General features: G+C 37.0%; 1 protein-coding gene and 1 pseudogene across 6 annotated transcripts in view; one reads left to right on the top strand and one right to left on the bottom strand.

Annotated features, from left to right (window-relative positions):
- Positions 1–25,045, bottom strand: part of MAPK10 (mitogen-activated protein kinase 10) — a 371,854-nt gene that overhangs the window by 298,699 nt on the left and 48,110 nt on the right. The window lies entirely within an intron of this gene.
- LOC143667943 (glyceraldehyde-3-phosphate dehydrogenase-like) lies at positions 16,198–23,623 on the top strand (annotated as a pseudogene).

The raw sequence follows: 25,045 nt of genomic DNA, 5'->3' as shown, positions 1-25,045 counted from the left end.
TTATCAGGACCTTGCAAGGTTTTCAATATTTTTCTAATTATTAAAATTAGAATTTGTAACAATATTGGTGTCTGATATCCTATTTCTGATAAAAACCTAAGAGGAACATGCAGAAGTTTGTGCAACTGAATTATGTCCAGAAAAGTGTAATATGATATTGACCTCAAAGCCTATGAAGAAAATAGAATCCTTCCTTCCACATCTGTAGTACAAATCCTTAAAATATTGAAGCAGAATCCTCATATAACTCTGCCAACCACATGAGAGAAAAAAGCATTTGAGTAAGTGAATGAAGAATTTCCTGGGATTGAGTGCATTATAATTATAGAAATATTAGATGTGTTATGAACAGTGTGACAAGTCAAAGGGCAAGGATGGCCTCAGCAATGGAGATTATTTGGAGGGCAGGAAGGACAATGAAACCACTTCAGAAAAGACCGCTGTGGTCTGTGATCTGGTATCTATTTCTGCATAACTCACTATTGTTTTCCTGCCTTGGCTGTCATGCTATACCCCTCCCCTTAAGAGAAAGGTACAAATACATAATTACATTGGCATAAGACTTTTGTCAAGAAAGCTACCACCAAGATACAGGCTCATCTACTTTTAAACTTCTTTCTCTTCACATCTACGAATGTTTAACTATATTTATAGTTTCAGTACATCCTATTAAATAAAATTACTGAGTGTTCAACAAAATTTAAAATCTATTTCATGTCTACTACAAAAAGGCAATAAAAAGTATGAATATATTTCCATAAAAAATAACATGTCAAAATGTCATTACCTAGGTTTGATTCCTGGTGCCTGCCCATGCAAAAAAAAAAAAATGTCATTACCTAGAGAGTCAAATTTTCAGCTTTGTGGAAGCATCAACTATTGAATTATTCATTCCTTGTGAGCTCCAGATAATTTAGGCATTTACTGTACTTTTGAGAAATAGAGTCCTTTTTTTCTAATTACAATTCAAGAAGATTGATAGAAGCCTGTATCTATTTATTTGGTTGGGTCTATCTAGTTTGCTGAGATGAAATCAGAGCACATAGCACCCACACTTTAGAATGAGTTTAATTTACATCTTTTGGCTGGTGTAGTAACGCTGCTAGTGGTCCACTCATACCTTGGTTTTCACCTCTACACTAAAGGAAGCCTGTTTACTGTGAACACTTGAGACTCTGAGGGTTCTTCTCTGGCCATAGGGAACATGCTCCACGTGCATGCAGGACAAGCCAGAAGTGCCACAGTGAACACCCACAGAAGCAGCTCTCAACATACCACGGATGAGGAGGTGATGGATATATATACTCCAGCTTCCCTAATCTTCAGTGTGATAGCTCTGAGGTGGGTTCTATACAATCTTCCAGAGTTATTTAGCAGGATTGCTCCCAGGGGTAAATGCTTTTTTGTGTTCCTTCCCTTCCTTCTTTCACCTCCCACTTTTCCTGAGATCACCTCCTAAATGAATTACTTCGCACTTAAACCCTTGTTTCAGGGTTTACTTTGAAGGAACTCAATTCAAAACACATGGAAGAATTTATACTTTCATTATACATAGAATTTTTAATGTAGGCAAACATTCATACATAAAGGAGTTCTTTAAAATATAAACAGATTAGGTTCTGAAAGACTGTTAGTAAATCCATTTGCCTGGCAATCAGTAATACTAGGACTTATATTTCTATACTTGAAGGATTAACCACTAAAAGAATTGCCTTCCTGTTGTTAAAAAAAAAAAAAGCCTCTAGAAATGCGTGAAAATGAGTATTTCAGACATCAGAAAATAGCACAAGACTGTGAACCCTGAGGGAAGGAAAACAAATGAAGAAAGCTTTACACTTTCTCCAAATTATTGCCTGAAGGCATTTTTTAAGCTGCAGGGACTGGGTAGCTAAACAGATCTCAGTGTCTTGTTGAACTGAGGAGATAATTCGGAAAGGCTGAAGCAGCTAGAATTTATGGGGCAGAAGGGAAGGAGCTGAAGAGAAAGAGCTTCTGAAATGTGAAGAGAAATGCTTTTAAGGCATTCTTAAATGTTAAGAGAAATTCTGCTAATCAGGCACATACTTGTGAAACCCCACAAATCTGGGGAAATGACCTCCTGAAGTAATTCTCAGATCAAAATCCAGGCTGGGAGTTGTTTTTCATCTCACCATCCAGAGTGAAAAAAAATCTGTGACATATAGGACTTAGTAAAGTTCTCAGAAGAGTATTTCCTGAGTACTGTGGCTAAATTGACCCTCCATTAAAGGTTGTTCTATACCTTCCATAATAAAGCATAAAAGAAAGATTTGAAAAGATCACATGACCCGAAGTAACTGAATTATGTGCTAGAAGAAAATACACCATTTATATTCCCATGGGTTTCACTTCCACATTACAAAGGAATACAACAATGAAATGTTAACAATATCAGTATACAGTGTACCATACTAATCTACCAGCTATTCAAAGAAACAGAAAAATATGACTCTAAAGAGGAGGAAAATAATTAGTCAATAGAAATGGACCTAGAAATAGCAGCAAAAATGTAAATAGTAAACAAGATCCTTAAAACAGATTTTATAAATTTTATCACTATACCCTGCTATGTTGAGGAAAACATGTACACATTTAGGGAAAAAATGGGAGATATTTAAAAAATGGAAGTGTGAGGATAAAAAAGACAATATCTGAAATGAAAAATACATTGTGTAGGATTAATAGCAAATTAGATTCTGCAGAAGGAAAATTTAATGAATTGGAAGAAATTGAAAAGTCTAAACGAAACATGAAAAAACAGTTTCTGTCCGAAGCATAATATACAATGAAGCATACAATAAAGCATGAAGAGAAAAAACTTTTAAAATTCTCAAAAAATCTCAGTGATCTGCAGGACAACATCAAGCAGTCTAACCAACATAAGTCTCAGTAGAATGGGGAGGAGGAGGAAAAACAGAAAAAATGTTTGAGAAAGTAATAGTCAAAACATTTCAAAATTTGATGAAACCTATAAATCCACATTCAAAGACTCTAAACAAATCCAAAACAGGATAAACATAATGAAAGCCATGCCATGGACCTCATTGGATTGCTACAAAACGCTGATAAATGTAAAAATATTCAAAGCTGTGAGAAAAAAGTATGTACTATGTTACAAAGGAACAAAAATAAATGACAGATGGCATCTCATCAGACACTATGCAAACCAAAAGACAATGCAGTAACATCCTTAAAGGTCTGATATAAAGCAAACAAATCTCTCAACCTAGAACTCTATAAGCAGTAAAAATACCTTTCAAGAAATTAAGCAAAATAAAGACACTTTTTCAGACAAATGAAGGCTGAGAGTCCATCATCACCTGCATAGCTTCCCAATTAGAAATGTTAAAGTGCGTGCTTGAGACAGAAGGAAAATGATACCAGGTGGAAATTTAGATTCACCTGGTATCAAACTTGTATCCAACTGGTATCAAGGAATGAAAAGAACCAGAAATAGTAAATACTTGGGTAAATATACAATAGTTTTTTCCTAATTTTATAATCCGTGTAAAACAAAAACATTATACTGGAGGGCTTATAACATACGTACATGTAAAATAAATGGTAACAATAGCACAATGGATGTGAGCAAGAAACTGATGGTTCTTACACTTTATATGAAGTAGTATAACTGTTGGAAGGTAGAACATGTAAGGTTAAAACACATATTTTAACCCTAGAATGGCCACTAAAAAAAAAAAAGCATAGCTATTAAGTCAGTTGCAGATATAAAATGGGATTATTAGAAATACTCAGTTACACTAGCAATTAAATATATAAACAATTGTTAAAACCATCTGTTGGTAAAAAAATTGGCACAACATTTTCAGAGAACATTTGGTAACGTAGATTCCACTGCATGATTGCTTGTAGTGTTAAATATTCAAAGCAAACTACATGTTCACTAATAGAAAATGCTAATAAATTTTAATATATCTTTATAATGGAATAATAGAAGATCACTAAAAATAATAACGTAAATCTCAATAATAGCCTGAAAAGATGTCCATTGGGAGAAAGCGTTAAGTGATAAAAGCAAATTACAGACAAATACGTTAATCGAGTTCACTAGTTGTAAATTTGTGTGTGTGTGTGTGCATGTGTATATATAAAAGTCAAGAAGAATATGCACCAAACTATTAATACCTTCCTTCCGGGAGATGTGTGATTAGAGGGGTAAACAGTAGGGCCATTATTTATTACATAACTTTAAAATTGATATGATTATGAATATTTTTACTTTTCTATAAGCTTCACTTTTTTTTTTTTACATTAAAATATTTAGGCTCACATGGAGAAAATAAGAGCAGCTCACAGAATCCGCACAGGAAAATTTCATAAGTGTTCACTTTCTGCCACTTTTGGTAATGGCTCTGCCCTATTATTAGGGAATGCAGATTATCATGTGATGTGAAACTCAAATGGGAAAAAATTGTGGAAGTTTTATTTTATCATGGGGAAAAAATCTTAGCCTCTATAAACTTTCTGAAAATCATATCACTTTAGCTAGGCTTAAGAGATCACATTGTCTGCATTCATGATATAAATGAGCATAAGGCCAATACAGCTTTCTAGAGTGTGAATCAAACAAAAAAAGAAAAAAGAATTTCCCAATGAAGATGTCTCCCAATGTTATCAGAAAAATTGTGAAGATAAGAGTTCCCATTTGTATCTACATTTTTTATTAACTCTATAGATTACTCCTTCCCTGAAGACAGGGTTGGGATCTTCCTCAAATTTACATTCCAGTGGTTCTCAGATTTTAATAACCATTAAAATCACTTGAGGTTCTTTGAAAAGTCAGATACCCAGACCTCCACCTAGAGAAATTATGCTTTAGTATATCTTGAATAAAGCCTAGCAATCTCCATTTTTTAGCCAACACTGTTGATGTTTAATATGCGAGGGAGAAACATTTTTCGCCCCAATATTGGTACTGTCAGAAACACCAACATATTTAATGTGCCAGAAACACAGCAGTTGTGCAATAGATATTTGCTAGATGAATAAACAAATGGATAAATACATACACCATTACTTTTTTTTAATAATTCAATGATCAAAATTCTTGAGTAAGAAAAAAACAAAAGCAAGAGATTTTTTATTGACTTGGAGTATCAATTCAATTGCCCCTGGAAGGTTCAGCACCTACCAATGACTCATACTCAGAACAGCCCCCAGACCAGGAGAAACAGAAATCGCAATGTGCTAGTTAATCTGATATGCTCCATTTCACCAAAGTGCAGACTCATTTAAGGTGCAGACAGGAAGATACAGGAGTTTACAATCTGATTTAATTATAATTGGTAAATCTGTCCAAAGCTGAGTTTCTAATCATCCCATTCCACCTATCTCATTTAACAGCAGCCACACCCTTCTAGTCGCTCAGGTCAAAAACCCTGCTAACACGTCTCTGACTTTCCTTTTTCTCTCACTGCACATCTATTCCACGGGCAAACCCAACCGACTCTAACTGCAAATACATCCAGAGTTGGACTGTTTCTCAACCCTCCACAACTACACTCTTGTCCAAGCCACGGTCATGTCATGGTCATGGATTACTGCAACACTATCCTGGCTTTCACTTGGCCCTTCAGTCAATTCTCAGCAAATCACCCATAGTGTTACTATTAAAATGTAAATCGAATTTATTCAAAACCATGCAAATGACTCCCTATCTCAGGCAGAGTAAAAGTAAAAGCTTTCAGTGATCCATGACACCCATATCATTTCACCCTCTACTTTTCCCCTTGCATTTCAGGCCTCAGGGTCTTAGAAACAGTTCTACCCTCTGCCTGGAGCACACTTCCCCAGATATGTTTTACTTGCTCCCTCACCTTGGTATTTAACAGTCCCCATCGCAGTGAAGCCCTCCCTGACTCCCCATTTAAACCTGTACTGTCCCCCCCAATACTCTCTGAACCACTTTCCTACATTTTTCTCCATAGAATTTGTCACTATCTAACTTGCTCTATGTTGCACTTATGTATTTTGCCTTTTTGTCAGTTTCCCTTCACTATACTCTAACCTTCATGAGGACAGAGATTTTTTTGTGTGTTCATTGCCAGTTCCCCATCATCTAGAACAGTTTCTGACTCATAGTATTTAAAATTTATTTGTCAAATGAATGTTTTAGAAAAATAACTCTGATGTCAATGTGCATTGATTTCTTATTATGACACAAATGAAAGAGAAAACATGGCTTTATAAAAATATGGCATACCAGATGGATCCTGGAGTGATTTGAAGAGTGGGTAAAAAAGTGTTTGCGGGGTCCCCTTTGGGGAGTGGTGGGAACGGGAAAGGTTTCAACTTCCCTAGGTTGAGTTCTAGGTATTCTCGTGGGCAGTGTGGACAGCCAGGGTTGTAGGCTGGGCCCCCAGTCTTGGGGTTTGTTCATGTGAAGTTTGACCCCACAGAGGATGGGTCGAGCCTGCTTGGAAATGGGCCTAGGGGTCACCCCTAGGAGAGCCTTTTTGTTGCTCAGATGTGGCCTCTCTCTCCAGCCAACACAGCAAGCAGACTCACTGCCCTCCCCCTGTCTGCATGGGGCATGGCTCCTGGGGGTGTGGACCTTCCTGGCACTGTGGGGCAGAAATCCCAGAGTGAGCTGGGACTCAGCATCGAGGGATTGAGAAAAAACCTGGAATGAGATGAGACTCAGCATTGGGGGATTGGGAAAACCTTGACCAGGAAGGGGGAAGAGTGAAATGAGACAGAGTGTCAGCGGCTGAGAGATTCCAAACAGAGTCGGGAGATTGTCCTGGAGGTGATTCTTCGGCATGGAGCCGATGTCACCTTGTTGTTCGGGATGTGGTGGGGAGGCTGGAGCGAGCTGCCTGGGGATGTGGAGCTGTGTCCCAGTGGCCATGTTTCTTGGGGATGGTCATCTGGTGGCGTGGCTTTCGCGGTGTGGCCGTGTGATTGTGGGGGCCTTGTGTCCGATGCTCCTTTTGACTGCCTTGTGGGCGCACGAGTGGAGCTTGTGGAGTGGGGATGGATGATGGGGGGAACGGGTGTTGAAGTAGATTCATTTGGAACGCTGGCGATCAGTGGGCGGGGGGGGGGGTGTGAATTTTTTTTTTCTGTTTTCGTTTTGTTTCTTTTTCTGGGTGGAAGCAGAAGTTCCGGGGGGTGGTCATGAGGGTGAGTGTACAGCTGTGTGGTGATGTTGTGGATTGCTGGTTGTGTGTGTAGAGCGGAGTGGTCAAGGTGGGGGTGTTTGCGTTTGTTTGGTGCTTTTTTGTATTTAAAAAATGAAATAAAATAAAAATATGGCATAGCATGTTATATCTTTTAGTGTTATATCTTCTAATATCATTAAATGTCTTCATATATTAATACGGGTATGTTATCTGCATTTCCCTCCTCCTTTTCCCTCTTACTAATACCCCAAAGGCTTTTTTCCTTTTGCGCTCAACACAGAATCCAAAACAGACTCAAAGAATCTAGCAAAGATGCAAAACAGAAAGATTTGGTGGCAATGCAGAACTTTCTTTTTTCTACTCCTAAAACTTAGTTAAGATTGGATTTGTGACATGGAGACCAGAAAGTAGAGGACTGACATTTAAAAAGGAGGAGGGCTGAGGCCTCGGAAGTGGGAGGGAGGAAGTTGACTTCCTGCTGAATGAGAGCTGAAGTGCTAAGAGGACCCAATCCTGGGCTGTCCTACCCTGCAGACATCGCCCTGCACAGAGGTCTGGACGTCAGTTCCTCTCTAAAGCCTTTTGAACTCCCTGAAGTCCTTCCTCTCTATCTACCCACAGCACTCCAGGATTACCCGTCACAATACTAACCACATTCTCTGATAACGTCCTATTCTCTTTTAATGTTCCTCAACATGTGGAAATTTCTAGAGCAGGGACTCTTTCAGCATTAATTATTAAATTCCTCTCAAAATATTGACATTCAAAAGGCAGCAAACAAACATTAAAATATAAGATCAAAATTCAACAATATGGCAAATAGTTCTGACTTTCCATAATTTTTAAATAAACTAAGCTGCTGTCAAATTAATCACTATCATGACCTTCTTCTACTTATCAGTGCTGAGATGCGGTAAACCCCTGATGTCAGCCCCTGCTGATGCCTTTGCTCTTTGCAGACAATACCACAAGTGCTTGATCTAAGAGCTGTATCACTTGTGCCCTGCCCTGGATGGTCCATGATGGCAGAGACTGTATCTAACTTTTTACTATATCCAGTACCTGGCTCAGTGCCAGGCACATAGTAGATGCGTAATAAATACTGGTTGCCTATTGAGTGAACCTAGTCATGGTTACAGACAAGCCTTTCATCTTGCCATTAGTGCATGATAAGAGAACATGGAGACAACCAAATGGATATTTGTTACTGAACTCCAAGTGACAGGCCCAGATGCAATTTTTGCCACCCAACACCTTCCTCTTTTTTATTTTTTATTTTGTTCTTCTTTTATTTTATTCTTTCTAATTTAGAAAAAATAGAGATAATTCTGCATCTTTTTTCTCCCTTCAAGCCAATATTAATAGAAGGAGCTAATGCAACCTTCAAACTTCTATTTATAAGGAAAAATCCTGAAGCCTGCCAACTATTTGAATACTTGTGATATATGACCTTCGTGGGGGGCTGGAGATATATACCCAAGGAAAAAATAGGTTCTAAAAAATAAACCTCTCCTGTGAATGTGAACCATTGTAAGTAAGACTTTTTGATGAGGTAACTTCAGTTAAGATGTGTCCCACTTCAATCAGGATGGTTCTTAATCCTATTACGGGAGTCCTTCGTAAGCAGAATGAATATAGACAGAGAAAGAGCCACAGGAAGCAAGAAGCAGAAAGCCATCAGAACCTGGGAAAAAAGGGAGAGGCCAGGAGAGCCCGCCATGTGCATTACTCTGTGATGGAGGAGTCAAGGACTAAAGCTTACCAGCAGCCAGCCCCAAAATGCCAGTCTTCAGGAAGAAAGCATTGCCGTAATAATGCCTTGATATGGCATTCTCCTTTGGACTTCTCCTAGCCCCAAAATCATAAACCAATAAATTTCTGTTATTTAAGCCAACCCATTGCATGACATTTGCTTTAGCAATGAGGAAACTAAAACAACCTGGATATGTGCCTATAATTTAAATCAATTTGGTATGCTATGTATGATACAATACATGATGATTAAATTAAAACAAGGAAATTAGTTTTTCAGAATAAAAATATTAATAATACTACCTTGTTCTGTTTTATAATTGTTGGTGAATGAATATTCATGAAAGGAATTTTTTAAAAGAATCTTAAATAAAAATTCAAAGGATAGTAATTAGACTTGATTTGATTCATCTCATTATTTCACGATATTTATTATCCAGGTTTCCTCTCTCTTAAACTAAGACTAGTTTCCCAAAGGCAAAGACTAGAAATTACTACGCTATGCTATCTACAAAGAAAGCGTCTGGAAAGGGGATTTAATTACAGTATTAAAACCATAGCAGAAGCACCACCCATAATCACTATCCACAAATTTGCTAAACTAGAATATTATATGGTAAACAATGTTCCCATCTTTCAAGAGAGATAACAGTACCTTTCTTACTCTTAGGGTGCTATGATGATTAATTAATTAATATTTGTAAAGACTTTTAGAGATGCTTCCCTTCCTTCATTAAGTACCGCAGAAATTAGTAAACAAATGACTATAAGTAATCTCATCTAAATGTCTTAACTATCCAGTGTTGTGCCGTCAACTAAATTTATCAGATTAGAATTTAAAATAACATGCATAAAAACATTCATCTCTAGTTTTGAATACCTATAATATCGTTGAGATCAATTTGAAGCTTTCAATAGAAAAAAATTCCCAACCTGGGAATATCACTGAATTGAATTGTTGAACCAAATTGGTTTCCCAGAATTTGATGTATACAAATACCCAATTCAAAATTCCTCTAAAATGAAAAACAGGTTAAAACACACAGCATATTGTTTATTCAGAGCAGCTTCTGCTTTCCATATGGCATATATGTAGAACTCAGAAGTTCATAAGCATCGCTGACCTCTATTCACTAGATACCAATAGCACCACACCTCCCACAAACACAACACACACATATTATGACAAACCAAAATGTCTACAGATATTTCCAAGTGAGCAAAACCATCCCAGGTTGGGAACACTGCATTAGAATTAGGATTCTCAGAGTTATAGCATCAAGGGACCTCAGATTTGGTCCAAGGGGAGCTTTCACTTTAAAGAGGTGGAAGGGATAGTCAATCTAAGAGTTAGAAATGGAAACGATACCATCAAAAGCTGTTGTTAATTGGGTCCACAAGCTGGAAAAAAAATTTCTGATGACTAGAACCACCTTTAAGTGGTATCTGATGGGAAGAGGAGCTTGGAGCTGCCACAGCCATAAATAACTGGCAATGCAAGCTCTGTCTTTTATACATAACAGCATCATGCTGGTTGGCTGTTATGCTCTTCAATGAGTAAAGTGTCTAACAAGCTTCTTCCGGGAATCTTGATGGGCTCCAATACCAGAAACTCCTTTCACAGGATTCACTGAGTTTCATTTAATTCATTAAATATTTAAAGGGCACTCAATATGTGTCAGGCCCTGTGCTGGCTGTCCAGAATATAATGATGAAAGCAATCTACCTTCAAGAAACTTATGCTCTAGTAAGAAACATAATTTTAAATCTGACACTCAGATTCCTGGTCTAGCATGTGACTCAGGCAAAGAGGGTTCCAACTTCCTACATGGGTAGAAATCACTAGAACTTTAAAAACCAGAGTACTCTTCATTTTTAAAGAGCAAAAAATTTTCGGATTTTTTCTCCACTCACATGTGTTCATTTCTTTCTTTCTCTCTCATTTTAAATTTCTTAGTTACTTCACTGCCATTTCAGGCAGCTGCTTTTCCTCTATTCCAGAGAAATCAATATATGAGCATTCCAAACAGCAAAAAAAAGCATTTCAGTTGCAATTTTATCTTTCTGCTGGCATACATATGCACAGCCATTTGGATTTACATTATGGTGCTAGCGAGCCAAAGTCAGCAAGCCTTCCTTAAAAAGCAGTTCACTCAATAATGACAGACATGCTGGCATTTCTCATTTAGGCCCAGCTGTCTAACAATTGCAAGGTAATATTATTAATAAAGCACTGACATAGCCTATTAGGGAATATGCAGTCCAATTAAATATTTTATTTAATTCACTACAGGCAAAATGCTCACTCCTTTTCCACATATGATTCACAGTCCCATCTTTCAGTGGAATTGAAAGATATCCTTTGTAGACTAGTCGTTAGTATTCAGAATAAGAAACAATTGCTTGGAACAGGAAACACAGAAGCCAGACATTTGGCAGCATCACACAGAGTTCACTGTTGAAGTCAACTGGCAAAGGGACTGTGAACTGACAGTAACTAGCAGCTGTTGCCATGGAAACAGCAGTGAACTGTGTGAGTAAATAGTTTGGGTTTTCTCACCTGCCAGGACATAAATTGAGAATTTACTGATCAATTTTCAAGCCTGCTATTTGTAAGTGACCTATTTACAGAATAAATACTAGAAGTCACTTTCTGCTTCATAAAAATATCCAAACACTTGTAAAAATATTTGAATCTTAAGGTATCCAAACACAGTTAAATTTAATTGTGCAGGATACCTGACACAAAAGTCTGTTTCTTCATTCTAGCAGTGCTTATTTTGCCAAAAGCAAGTTTCTGACAGCATATAAATGATATATATAAAAGTAAAAATGTAAAGGATGTGAGGGTAACCTTAATCACAAGGAAAAGACCCTCCAAATCCAGAGTGAAGATTAAGGCCACTTTTATTTTATTTTATTTTATTTCAAGCAATACTTATTCTAAATTTCTCCCATCCTCACTAACAGCCAAATGAGCAAAATAAGTCTGCCATCTGCCCACTTTCAGCTCAATAACTGCATTATGAGAATTCTTCTGTCTTAATAATTGCAATAATTATTACCTCTAATTTACAGATGCATAAAGTATGACAGCAGTTCAGGAAAAAAGCCATAGTGCAAATCTCTAAATTTCAGGTCTCTTAATTCATATCTCCTCTAGGTTATTATTCTGGCTTCATTAAGGCTCTTTCTTCAACTCTTTTCAATTTCATACTAAATTATATTTTTCCATTAAATCTACAAGTGAAAAATGATTTTGCTTTTTGCTCTAAACAGACAATTCCTCCTTATAAACAATGGCTAAAATACCCATCACCTTCTTCTGTGACGTCTACTTTTATTCATTAATAAACATTTGCCAAACAACTATATGTCATGGGTTAGTGTTTTGGCCAAAGAGATGATGTGCTAGTAAATACATTATATTTTCAGTCCTTGAGGAACTAATAAGTTTTAGCATGGAAAAACAAAATTATAGATAGATATATAATAATAATTTGGCAAGTGCTCTAATAGAAGTTGATTTAAAGTACAGTGGGAGTAAATGAGGTGAAAAGCTAATGCATCTTAAAGATATGGGGAAGGTTCCACTGAGATGGTAGTATCAAATCCATGTGTCAAAGAGTAAATAGAAGTTTCCTACATGGTAGTTATGGAAGATAAGGGCTAAAATATAATTTTCAAAAGGTCTAAAACATTATTCTCATTTATATATAAAATGAGCATGTGTCAAATATTTTATTTGACTTAAAAGATTTACATTTCCTACTAAATAAACTACCTTTGCATTGTTATGAACAGGAAGCATCTGTATTGCAATGGCTAGGAAGCAGTTGCATTGCTATTAGTTTTCTACATTACTTTCATGACTACAAAGTTGTAAAGTAGTTCAATCAATAGAAAGTCCTTAGATTCCACATACTTCTATAGATTCAGCCAATCCTCAGAGGATCCTCTAGACAATACCCAACATTCTCTTTGTCCATTTCCAAGTCTTATACAACTTTTTTTGACAAAAGAAAGCAACATTGCATATTTGACGGTAAATACATTAAAACTAAAAGAGGAGTAGAAAAGTACATTCTTGCATTGACTATAGATGAAGGTATGTGAGGAGAAAGAAGTCAATGAAGATGCATGGAAAGAAATTAAGATTACACTGGAAATGGTTTGAGGCCAAATTGTGAAAGAGCTCCTGAAAAAAAGGCTTAAACTTTGTCACCAGTGGGAAACCATTGAAAGATTTTAAGATTAAAGTGTCAAACTAAAAGATGTGTTCTGCTTCCTTGGCTTTAATTCTTAATTTATTCAAATCTTCATTTTCTGTGTTTAAGGTTAGTTTTGGAGTATTCATTAACCAATATTTCATTTCTTCATCTTCGCTTTCTAAACTTTAGAATGTTTCTACTTCTATTTTGAACTTATTCAAAGCCCTTTATTTATCTCTAATTGTCTTTGTTTCTTCAAGCTTTTAACATATTGCTATTTTTTTCCCAATGTAATTTATACATTTACCTCATGGAAATCTAATGGCCTTAGTTTTCAATCAAGGGCACATTTGAAAAAACCACCTAATTTTTAAAGGCAGCTTTATCTTAAAAAAAAAATTATGTGATATTTTTTGGTTAGTTAGTATTAGTGCACCTAATGATAACTGAAGAACATTAGTATTTATTTTACTGAGTTTTTTCAACTCTTTTTTTTAAATTAACCCATTGTTAATGTGTATTTTACTTATAATAACATGATATATAATCAGTGTTACTTCTATTACAGGTTTGTTTGTTTCATGTCAAGGAAATACTTTCCCCCATAATTGCTAATTCAAGAAAACATCATGCAGCTCTGGAAAACTCAAGCAATTACACTGTATTGTTTTAATACTGCCTTCCTGAGAAAACTTTTTTCCATCATGTAATAATATTAGAACCATTTTCAGTAACTAAATGATAGTCATATCCTGGAATTAAAATTATTAAGAATCAAAGAAAAGGCAATTCTGAAATAAAAAGTGATGTTAAAGAAGAGAACAGATATTTTACTGCTGTTTATTTCAAATTCAATAAAAACTGACTAATTTTCTCTTCAGACAACAAGAATCTATTCTAATACTCCTTATTAAAAAAAATCAAGGAAATAGAGTGAATCATTATACCTAATATCATTATAATTTAAAATAATACAATTTCAGATTTTAAAAAGATGAGGTGTTTGTTATATTGGGATTTAATTTTATATACATTAATGAAACAATTATCAAATTTTTTCTCAGGGCACTCTTAAAAATAGTTGAGCTGCCTCAGAAATCAAGGAGAGAATGCCGCACTTCATTTTTGCCTCAAGCTGATCTTCTTTGCAGAAAGGTTAACCCTGAAGAAGAGCACCAGCCAATTCAGAGCAATTTGCAAAGATTGTGAATTTTTTTTTTTCAATTTGTTTGTTGCTATTAGATCCTGGCACTCAAGGAAATCTCTGTCTTGTCACTAACTGGATACCAGACTTAAGAAAGACACACCTCAGGGACTGATTCCTAGTATTAACACTTTAAAATGTTAAAATGCAAAGTGTGAAGCAAAATATTAAAAGACAAACAAGGAAACAAGAAATGACTGTCCATCCAAAGGAATAAGACAAAGTCAATAATCATCAAAAAGAAGACCAGACTTTGGCAAACAAGACATAGACTTTAAACAATGATCTTCAATACACTCAAGGAGATAAAAGGAAACATGGAGGAGGAAATAAAAAGTATCAGGAAAATAATAAGAAAACAGTATGGGATGTAGATTATACTCTATTGTAATCCATCTTGTCAGTGGGCCATATAAAATGTTTTGTCATAACATGTTTTACAGTATCATCATCTGGACTCTAAGCACCATAAGGGTAGGTGCCATTTCTTTCTTACTTACCTGAAACAAATGAAGCAGTCTAATAAATATTTTTGAATGAATGAAAAAAAGAAAACAATATGAGAATCTGAACAAAAAGACAGAATTTTCAAAGAGGAATGAAACAGAAATACTGCAGTCAAAGACCAGAATAGCTGAAATAAAAATTCCCAAGAGAGTTTCAAGAGCAGATTGAAGCTGAAGAAGAAGAAATTGGTGGGCTTGAAGACAAGACAATTGAAATGTATCAGACTGAAGAATAAAAAGAAGCAATGGAAGTTTAGTTGGTATCAAAACAAGCGTGATTGTTATGTATTTATGATGTTAAATTTAAGCTGTACGGTAACCACAAAGAAAAAATATGAAAAACATAATGAAAGAGCTAGTCATGTATTATAAATAATTACTTTAAATGCTAATGAATTAAACTTCCCAGTCAAAAGGCAGAGGTTGGCAGAGTGAATAAAAATGCATGACCCAACTATATGCTGTCTATAAGAAGCTAACCTTAAATTCAAAGATGCAAGTAGGGTGAAAGTGAAAGAATGGAAAACAATATACCAAGCAAATAGTAACTAAATGAGAGCTGGGATAGCTATAGTATCAGATGAAATAGATCAGCTATTAAATCAAAACTGTTATAACAGACAAAGAAAGTCACTATATACTGAAAAAAAGGGCCAATTCAACAAGAAAAAATGACAATTATATATATAATATATATACACATACAGAAACACTTAATGGTAGAGCCAAAAATATATATAAAGCAAATATTGACAGATTTGAAAGAAGAAAGAGACAGTTCTACTTTAATAGTAGGTGAAAAAATACTCTATTTTCAATAATATGTAGAGTATCAAGACAGATGATCAATAAAGAAATATAGAACTCTCAATACTATAAAACAATTAGACCTTAACAGACAAATATAGAATAATTCACCCAATAGCAGCAGAATGCACATTCTTCTCTATCAAAATGGATTATTTCCCAGGATAGACCATACGTTAGTCAAAAAAGAAGTCTCAATAAATTTAAAACTGTTGAAATCATTCAATGGCCTTTTGTGACCATAATGGAATGAAACTAAAAATAAATAACAGAGAGAGAAGTGGAATGCTCACAAATATGTAGAAATTTAAGAACACACTCAAATAATAAACAGACCAAAGAAGAAATCACAAAGGAAACTAGGAAATATGCTGAGGCAAGTGAAAATGAAAACACAACATAACAAAACTTGTAGGATGTAGCAAAAGCATACTGAGAGGGAAATTATAGATCTAAATAGTTACATTAAAAATGAACTAAGGCTCTCTTCTCTTCCCCACTGGACAGACAGCCGCATTTTTTGTGTGCAGTGCCAGTCGTATCTCTGAGGCATGATGGTGAAGGGCAGAATAAATGGACTTGGCTGTATTGAGCACCTGGTCACCAGGGTTTCTGTAAACTCTGGCAAAGTGCAAATTGTTGCCATCAATGACCTTTTCATTGACCTCACCTACATGGTCTACAAGTTCCAGTATGATTCTACCCATGGCAAGTTCAAAGTTAAGGTGGAGAACGGGAAGTTTGTCATCAACGGGAATCCCATTACTATCTTCCAGGAGCAAGATCCACCGACATCAAATGGGGTGATGCTGGTGCTGGGTATGTTGTGGAGTCCACTGATGTCTTCACAACCATGGAGAAGGCTGGTGCTCACTTGAAGGATGGGGCCAAAGGAATCATCATCTCTGCCCCTTTGGCAGATGACCCCATGTTTGTGATGGGCCTGAACCATGAGAAATACAACAACTCCCTCAAGATCATCAGCAATGCTTTCTGTACCACCAACTGCCTGGCCAAGGACACCCATGACAACTTTGGCATCATGGAGGGAATCATGACCACCATCCATGCCACCACTGCCACCCAGAAGACTGTAGATGGCACCTCTGGGAAAATGTGGCATGATGGCTGTGCGGCTGCCCAAATATCCCTGCACCTACCAGCGCTGCCAAGGCAGTGGGCTAAGTCATCCCAGAGCTGAATGGGAAGCTCATTGGCAGGGCCTTCCATGTCCCCACCCCCAATATGTCATTGTGGATCTGGACTACCAGCTGGAAAAAGCAGCCAAGTATGATGACATCAAGAAGGTGTGAAGCAGGGACTTCCTGGAAGATGGCGGCTTAGTAAGACGCGCGGATCTTAGTTTCTTCTCCAGAACACCTACTAGGGGAGTAGAAACGATACAGAAAGCGCCCAAAGCCACAACAGAGATAAAAAAGACAGCGTACCCCATCCTGGAACGGCTGGCTGGCTGAGAGAAGCAGCTCGGGTGAGATCGCCGAGGCGCGCGGGCCTTACCGGGCGGGGTGGCAAGCGGCCGGAGTTACTCCCTTCCCCCTTCCCGGGCCGGCTGGGAGAATTGGAGAGGTGGTCCCCTGAAACCAAGGCGACTGGCGCCCACACCACGCGCAGCCCCCGGACCAACTGAGAGAATTGGATCGGAAACCCCCAGGCCGCGGAGAACGGTGACCCCGTGACTCCCGGGAACGTGCACTCTCTCGGGCGGGCCGCTGCCGCTGGCGCCCTCCTACCACGCTTGTTGCCCAGGGCCGACTAGGAAATTCGGATGGGCTCTTTCCCTGGCTGCGGCGACCAGCAACCCTCCCTGCGTTCGGACACCCTCCCTGCGTTCGGACCCCGGGCCGGCTCAAGCCGCTTCGGCTAGCGAACCCCCAGGACGGCGAGAGTTTTCCAAAGTTTAAGGTCCCACAGCACCTTTTACTGGTGGGACCCGCAGACAAACGTGTGCCACAAGCGCCACCTACTGGGCAGGATAAGAAAAACAGAACCCAGAGATTTCACAGAAAAATATTACAACCTTGCTGGGTCCAACACCAAGAGAAATCTGAATAAATGCCCAGACACCAGCAGCAGAAGATAACTGTCCACGCTCAAAAGATTGAGAATATGGCTCAGTCAAAGGAACAAACCAATAGCTCAAATGAGACACAAGAGCTGAGACAACTAATGCTGAATATACGAACAGAAATGGAAAACCTCTTCAAAAATGAAATCGATAAATTGAGGGAGGACATGAAGAGGACATGGGCTGAACATAAAGAAGAAATAGAAAAACTGAAAAAACAAATCGCAGAACTTATGGAAGTGAAGGATAAAGTAGCAAACATAGAAAAAATAATGGATAGCTACAATGATAGATTTAAAGAGACAGAAGATAGAATTAGTGATTTGGAGGATGGAACATCTGAACTCCAAAAAGAAACAGAAACTATAGGGAAAAGAATGGAAAAATTTGAACAGGGTATCAGGGAACTCAAGGACAATATGAACCGCACAAATATACGTGTTGTGGGTGTCCCAGAAGGAGAAGAGAAGGGAAAAGGAGGAGAAAAACTAATGGAAGAAATTATCACTGAAAATTTCCCAACTCTTATGAAAGACCTAAAATTACAGATCCAAGAAGTGCAGCGCACCCCAAAGAGATTAGACCCAAATAGGCGTTCTCCAAGACACTTACTAGTTAGAATGTCAGAGGTCAAAGAGAAAGAGAAGATCTTGAAAGCAGCAAGAGAAAAACAATCCATTACATACAAGGGAAACCCAATAAGATTTTGTGTAGATTTCTCAGCAGAAACCATGGAAGCTAGAAGACAGTGGGATGATATATTTAAAATACTAAAAGAGAAAAACTGCCAACCAAGACTCCTATATCCAGCAAAATTATCCTTCAAAAATGAGGGAGAAATTAAAACATTCTCAGACAAAAAGTCACTGAAAGAATTTGTGACCAAGAGACCAGCTCTGCAAGAAATACTAAAGGGAGCACTAGAGTCAGATACAAAAAGACAGAAGAGAGAGATATGGAAAAGAGTGTAGAAAGAAGGAAAATCAGATATGATATATATAATACAAAAGGCAAAATGTTAGAGGAAAATATTATCCAAACAGTAATAACACTAAATGTCAATGGACTGAATTCCCCAATCAAAAGACATAGATTGGCAGAATGGATTAAAAAACAGGATCCTTCGATATGCTGTCTACAGGAAACACATCTTAGACCCAAAGATAAACATAGGTTGAAAGTGAAAGGTTGGGAAAAGATATTTCATGCAAATAACAACCAGAAAAGAGCAGGAGTGGCTATACTAATATCCAACAAATTAGACTTCAAATGTAAAACAGTTAAAAGAGACAAAGAAGGACACTATATACTAATAAAAGGAACAATTAAACAAGAAGACATAACAATCATAAATATTTACGCACCGAATCAGAATGCCCCAAAATACGTGAGGAATATACTGCAAACACTGAAAAGGGAAATAGACTCATATACCATAATAGTTGGAGACTTCAACTCACCACTCTCATCAAGGGACAGAACATCTAGACAGAGGATCAACAAAGAAATAGAGAATCTGAATATTACTATAAATGAACTAGACTTAATAGACATTTATAGGACATTACATCCCACAACAGCAGGATACACCTTTTTCTCAAGTGCTCATGGATCATTCTCAAAGATAGACCATATGCTGGGTCACAAAGCAAGTCTCAACAAATTTAAAAAGATTGAAATCTTACACAACACTTTCTCGGACCATAAAGGAATGATGTTGGAAATCAATAATAGGCAGAGTGCCAGAAAATTCACAAATACGTGGAGGCTCAACAACACACTCCTAAACAACGACTGGGTCAAAGAAGAAATTGCAAGAGAAATTAGCAAATACCTCGAGGCGAATGAAAATGAAAACACAACATATCAAAACTTATGGGACGCAGCAAAGGCAGTGCTAAGAGGGAAATTTATTGCTCTAAATGCCTATATCAGAAAAGAAGAAAAGGCAAAAATTCAGGAATTAACTATCCATTTGGAAGAACTGGAGAAAGAACAGCAAGCTAACCCCAAAGCAAGCAAAAGGAAAGAAATAACAAAGATCAGAGCACAAATAAATGAAATTGAAAACATGAAAACAATAGAGAAAATCAATAAGGCCAGAAGTTGGTTCTATGAGAAAATCAATAAGATTGATGGGCCCTTAGCAAGATTGACAAAAAGAAGAAGAGAGAGGATGCAAATAAATAAGATCAGAAATGGAAGAGGAGACATAACTACTGACCTCACAGAAATAAAGGAGGTAATAACAGGATACTATGAACAACTTTACGCTAATAAATACAACAATTTAGAGGAAATGGACGGGTTCCTGGAAAGACATGAACAACCAACTTTGACTCAAGAAGACATAGATGACCTCAACAAACCAATCACAAGTAAAGAAATTGAATTAGTCATTCAAAAGCTTCCTAAAAAGAAAAGTCCAGGACCAGATGGCTTCACATGTGAATTCTACCAAACGTTCCAGAAAGAATTAGTACCAATTCTCTTCAAACTCTTCAAAAAAATCGAAGTGGAGGGAAAACTACCTAATTCATTCTATGAAGCCAACATCACCCTCATACCAAAACCAGGCAAAGATATTACAAAAAAAGAAAACTACAGACCAATCTCTCTAATGAATACAGATGCAAAAATCCTCAATAAAATTCTAGCAAATCGTATCCAACAACACATTAAAAGAATTATACATCATGACCAAGTAGGATTCATCCCAGGTATGCAAGGATGGTTCAACATAAGAAAATCAATTAATGTAATACACCATATCAACAAATCAAAGCAGAAAAATCACATGATCATCTCAATTGATGCAGAGAAGGCATTCGACAAGATTCAACATCCTTTCCTGTTGAAAACACTTCAAAAGATAGGAATACAAGGGAACTTCCTTAAAATGATAGAGGGAATATATGAAAAACCCACAGCTAATATCATCCTCAATGGGGAAAAATTGAAAACTTTCCCCCTAAGATCAGGAACAAGACAAGGATGTCCACTATCACCACTATTATTCAACATTGTGTTGGAAGTTCTAGCCAGAGCAATTAGACAAGAAAAAGAAATACAAGGCATCAAAATTGGAAAGGAAGAAGTAAAACTATCACTGTTTGCAGACGATATGATACTATACGTCGAAAACCCGGAAAAATCCACAACTAAACTACTAGAGCTAATAAATGAGTACAGCAAAGTAGCAGGTTACAAGATCAACATTCAAAAATCTGTAGCATTTCTATACACTAGTAATGAACAAGCTGAGGGGGAAATCAAGAAACGAATCCCATTTACAATTACAACTAAAAGAATAAAATACCTAGGAATAAATTTAACTAAAGAGACAAAAAACCTATATAAAGAAAACTACAAAAAACTGCTAAAAGAAATCACAGAAGACCTAAATAGATGGAAGGGCATACGATGTTCATGGATTGGAAGACTAAATATAGTTAAGATGTCAATCCTACCTAAATTGATTTACAGATTCAATGCAATACCAATCAAAATCCCAACAACTTATTTTTCAGAAATAGAAAAACCAATAAGCAAATTTATCTGGAAGGGCAGGGTGCCCCGAATTGCTAAAAACATCTTGAGGAAAAAAAAACGAAGCTGGAGGTCTCGCGCTGCCTGACTTTAAGGCATATTATGAAGCCACAGTGGTCAAAACAGCATGGTATTGGCATAAAGATAGATATATCGACGAATGGAATTGAATAGAGTGCTCAGATATAGACCCTCTCATCTATGGACATTTGATCTTTGATAAGGCAGTCAAGCCAACTCACCTGGGACAGAGCAGTCTCTTCAATAAATGGTGCCTAGAGAACTGGATATCCATATGCAAAAGAATGAAAGAAGACCCATCTCTCACACCCTATACAAAAGTTAACTCAAAATGGATCAAAGATCTAAACATTAGGTCTAAGACCATAAAACAGTTAGAGGAAAATGTTGGGAGATATCTTATGGATCTTACAACTGGAGGCGGTTTTATGGACCTTAAACCTAAAGCAAGAGCACTGAAGAAGGAAATAAATAAATGGGAACTCCTCAAAATTAAACACTTTTGTGCATCAAAGAACTTCATCAAGAAAGTAGAAAGACAGCCTTCACAATGGGAGACAATATTTGGAAATGATATATCAGATAAAGGTCTAGTATCCAGAATTTATAAAGAGATTGTTCATCTCAACAACAAAAAGACAGCCAACCCAATTACAAAATGGGAAAAAGACTTGAACAGACACCTCTCAGAAGAGGAAATACGGATGGCCAAGAGGCACATGAAGAGATGCTCAATGTCCCTGGCCATTAGAGAAATGCAAATCAAAACCACAATGAGATATCATCTCACACCCACCAGAATGGCCATTATCAACAAAACAGAAAATGACAAGTGCTGGAGAGGATGCGGAGAAAGAGGCACACTTATCCACTGTTGGTGGGAATGTCAAAGGGTGCAACCACTGTGGAAGGCAGTTTGGCGGTTCCTCAAAAAGCTGAATATAGAATTGCCATACGACCCAGCAATACCATTGCTAGGTATCTACTCAAAGGACTTAAGGGCAAAGACACAAACGGACATTTGCACACCAATGTTTATAGCAGCATTATTTACAATTGCAAAGAGATGGAAACAGCCAAAATCTCCATCAACAGAAGAGTGGCTAAACAAACTGTGGTATATACATACGATGGAATATTATGCAGCTTTAAGACAAGATAAACTTATGAACCATGTAATAACATGGATGGACCTAGAGAATATTATGCTGAGTGAATCCAGCCAAAAACTAAAGGACAAATACTGTATGGTCCCACTGATGTGAACGGACATTCGAGAATAAACTTGAAATATGTCATTGGTAACAGAGTTCAGCAGGAGTTAGAAACAGGGTAAGACAATGGGTAATTGAAGCTGAAGGGATACAGACTGTGCAACAGGACTAGATACAAAAACTCAAAAATGGACAGCACAATAATACCTAATTGTAAAGTAATCATGTTAAAACACTGAATGAAGCTGCATCTGAGCTATAGGTTTTTGTTTTGTTTTGTTTTGTTTTGTTTTGATTTTACTATTATTACTTTTATTTTTTTCTCTATATTAACATTCTATATCTTTTTCAGTTATGTTGCTAGTTCTTCTAAACCAATGCAAATGTACTAAGAAATGATGATCATGCATCTATGTGATGATGTTAAGAATTAATGATTGCATGTGTAGAATGGTATGATCTCTAAATGTTGGGTTAATGTCTTTTTTTCCGTTAATTAAAAAAAAAAAAAAGAGAAGGGATAATTGGAGATGAAGGGATACAGACTGTACAACGGGACTGGATATAAAAACTCAGAAATGGACAGCACAATACTACCCAATTGTAATGCAATTATGTTAAAACACTGAATGAAGCTGCATGTGAGGTATAGGTTTTTTGTTTTTGTTTTTTTTGTTTTTTTTTCTTTCTATTATTGTTTTAATTCTTATTCTGTTGTCTTTTTATTTCTTTTTCTAAATCGATGCAAATGTACTAAGAAATGATGAATATGCAACTATGTGATGTTATTAAGAATTACTGATTGTACATGTAGATTGGAATGATTTCTAATTGTTTTGTTAATTCTTTTTTTAATTAATAAAAAAAAAAAAAAAAAAAGAAGGTGTGAAGCAGGTATCAGAGGGCCCCCAAAAGGGCATTCGGGGCTATACTGAGGACCAGGTTTTCTCCTGTGACTTCAACAGTGACACCCATTCTTCCATTTTTGATGCTGGGACTGGCACTGCCCTCAATGACCACTTTGTTAAGCTCATTTCCTGGTATGATGATGAATTTGGCTACTGCAACAGGGTGGTGGACCTTATGGTCTACATAGCATCTAAGGAGTAAGAGCCCCTGTACAACCAGCCCCAGCAACACCATGAGAGGAAGAGAGGCTGTCAGCTTCTGGGGAGTCCTGGTACCACACAATCCCCCAGTACTGAGAATTGCCCATCCTCCACAGTTTCTATTCCAGACCCCCTAAAGAAGGGGGAGGGGCTGAGAACCCTACTTTGTCATGTACCATCAATAAAGTATACCCAGCCAAAAAAGAACTAAGCTCTAATCAGAGACCTAACCTCACACTTGGAGGATGTAGAAAAAGAAATGCAAACAAAATCCAGAGCAAGGAGAAGGAAAGAAATAGCACAGATTAGATTGAAGATAAAAGAAATACATAATTAAAATAGAAATGGTAGCAGGAAAACCAAAAGTTGGTTCTTTTGAGTTGATCAATTAAAATGATAAACCCTTAGCTATACTGACAGAAAAAAAGAGAAAATGTAAACTAAAATTAGAAATTAAAAGGGGATATTTCTACCAATCCCACAAAAATAAAAAGGAATGCGAACAACTGCATGTCAACAAATTCAGTAACCTAGATGAAGTGGACAAATTCCTAGACACTCACAAACTACCTACACTGACTCAAAAGAGACAGAAGATCTCAAAAGACCAATAACCAGTAAAGAGATTGCAAACTGCTCCAATATTCAAAAGAATAGCCCAGGACCAAATAGTTTCACTAGTGAATTCCACCAAACAGTTCAAGAATAACTGACACCAATCATGCTCAAACTCTTTCAAAAAATTGAAGTGGAGCAACTATTCTGTGCTGATTTAAACCTGCTATGTATTTCACAGAAGGCTATGTTTTTTTAATCCAACTCTGTAAGTGCAGACCTATTGTGGATGGAACTTTTTGCTTAGGTTGATCCTCTAGAGATGTGACCCACCCAATTCAAGGTAGGTCTTAATCTTTTTTACTAGAATCCTCTAAAGACAGAAAACACAGACAGACAGATAAAGAGAGCAGAGAGATGAAACCAAATGAAGGATACAGAGAGAGTAACGCCCCGGAGATGCTAAAAGAAGAACTGCAGAACACAGAGAGCTCAGAGACATGTCCCCAGGGAATCAAGCAAGGGCACATGGAAACTAAAACAACAAAACCTGGGAATGAAGGACCAGCAAATGCCTTCCAATGTGACAGAGGAACTCCAGTTGCCATAGCCTCTCTTTAGTGATGTAATCCTCTTATTGATTCCTTAATTTGGACCTTTCCATGGCCTTAGAATTGTAACTTGCAATTTAATAAATCCCCATTGTTAAAGCCAGCCCATTTCTGCTATATTGCATTTCAGTGGCTTTAGCAAACAGAAATAACTCCATACCTCATTCTTTCCAGCCAAAATCACCTTATAACGAAGCCAAATAAAGATACTTCAAGAAAGGAAAATGATAGAACAAGAATCCTGGGCGGGCCATGGT

The sequence above is a fragment of the Tamandua tetradactyla genome, chromosome 24, assembly GCF_023851605.1.
Source record: "Tamandua tetradactyla isolate mTamTet1 chromosome 24, mTamTet1.pri, whole genome shotgun sequence".
NCBI lineage: Eukaryota > Metazoa > Chordata > Mammalia > Pilosa > Myrmecophagidae > Tamandua > Tamandua tetradactyla.
The sequence above is the reverse complement of the archived record's forward strand: the minus strand, read 5'-3'. Positions and strand labels throughout refer to the sequence as shown.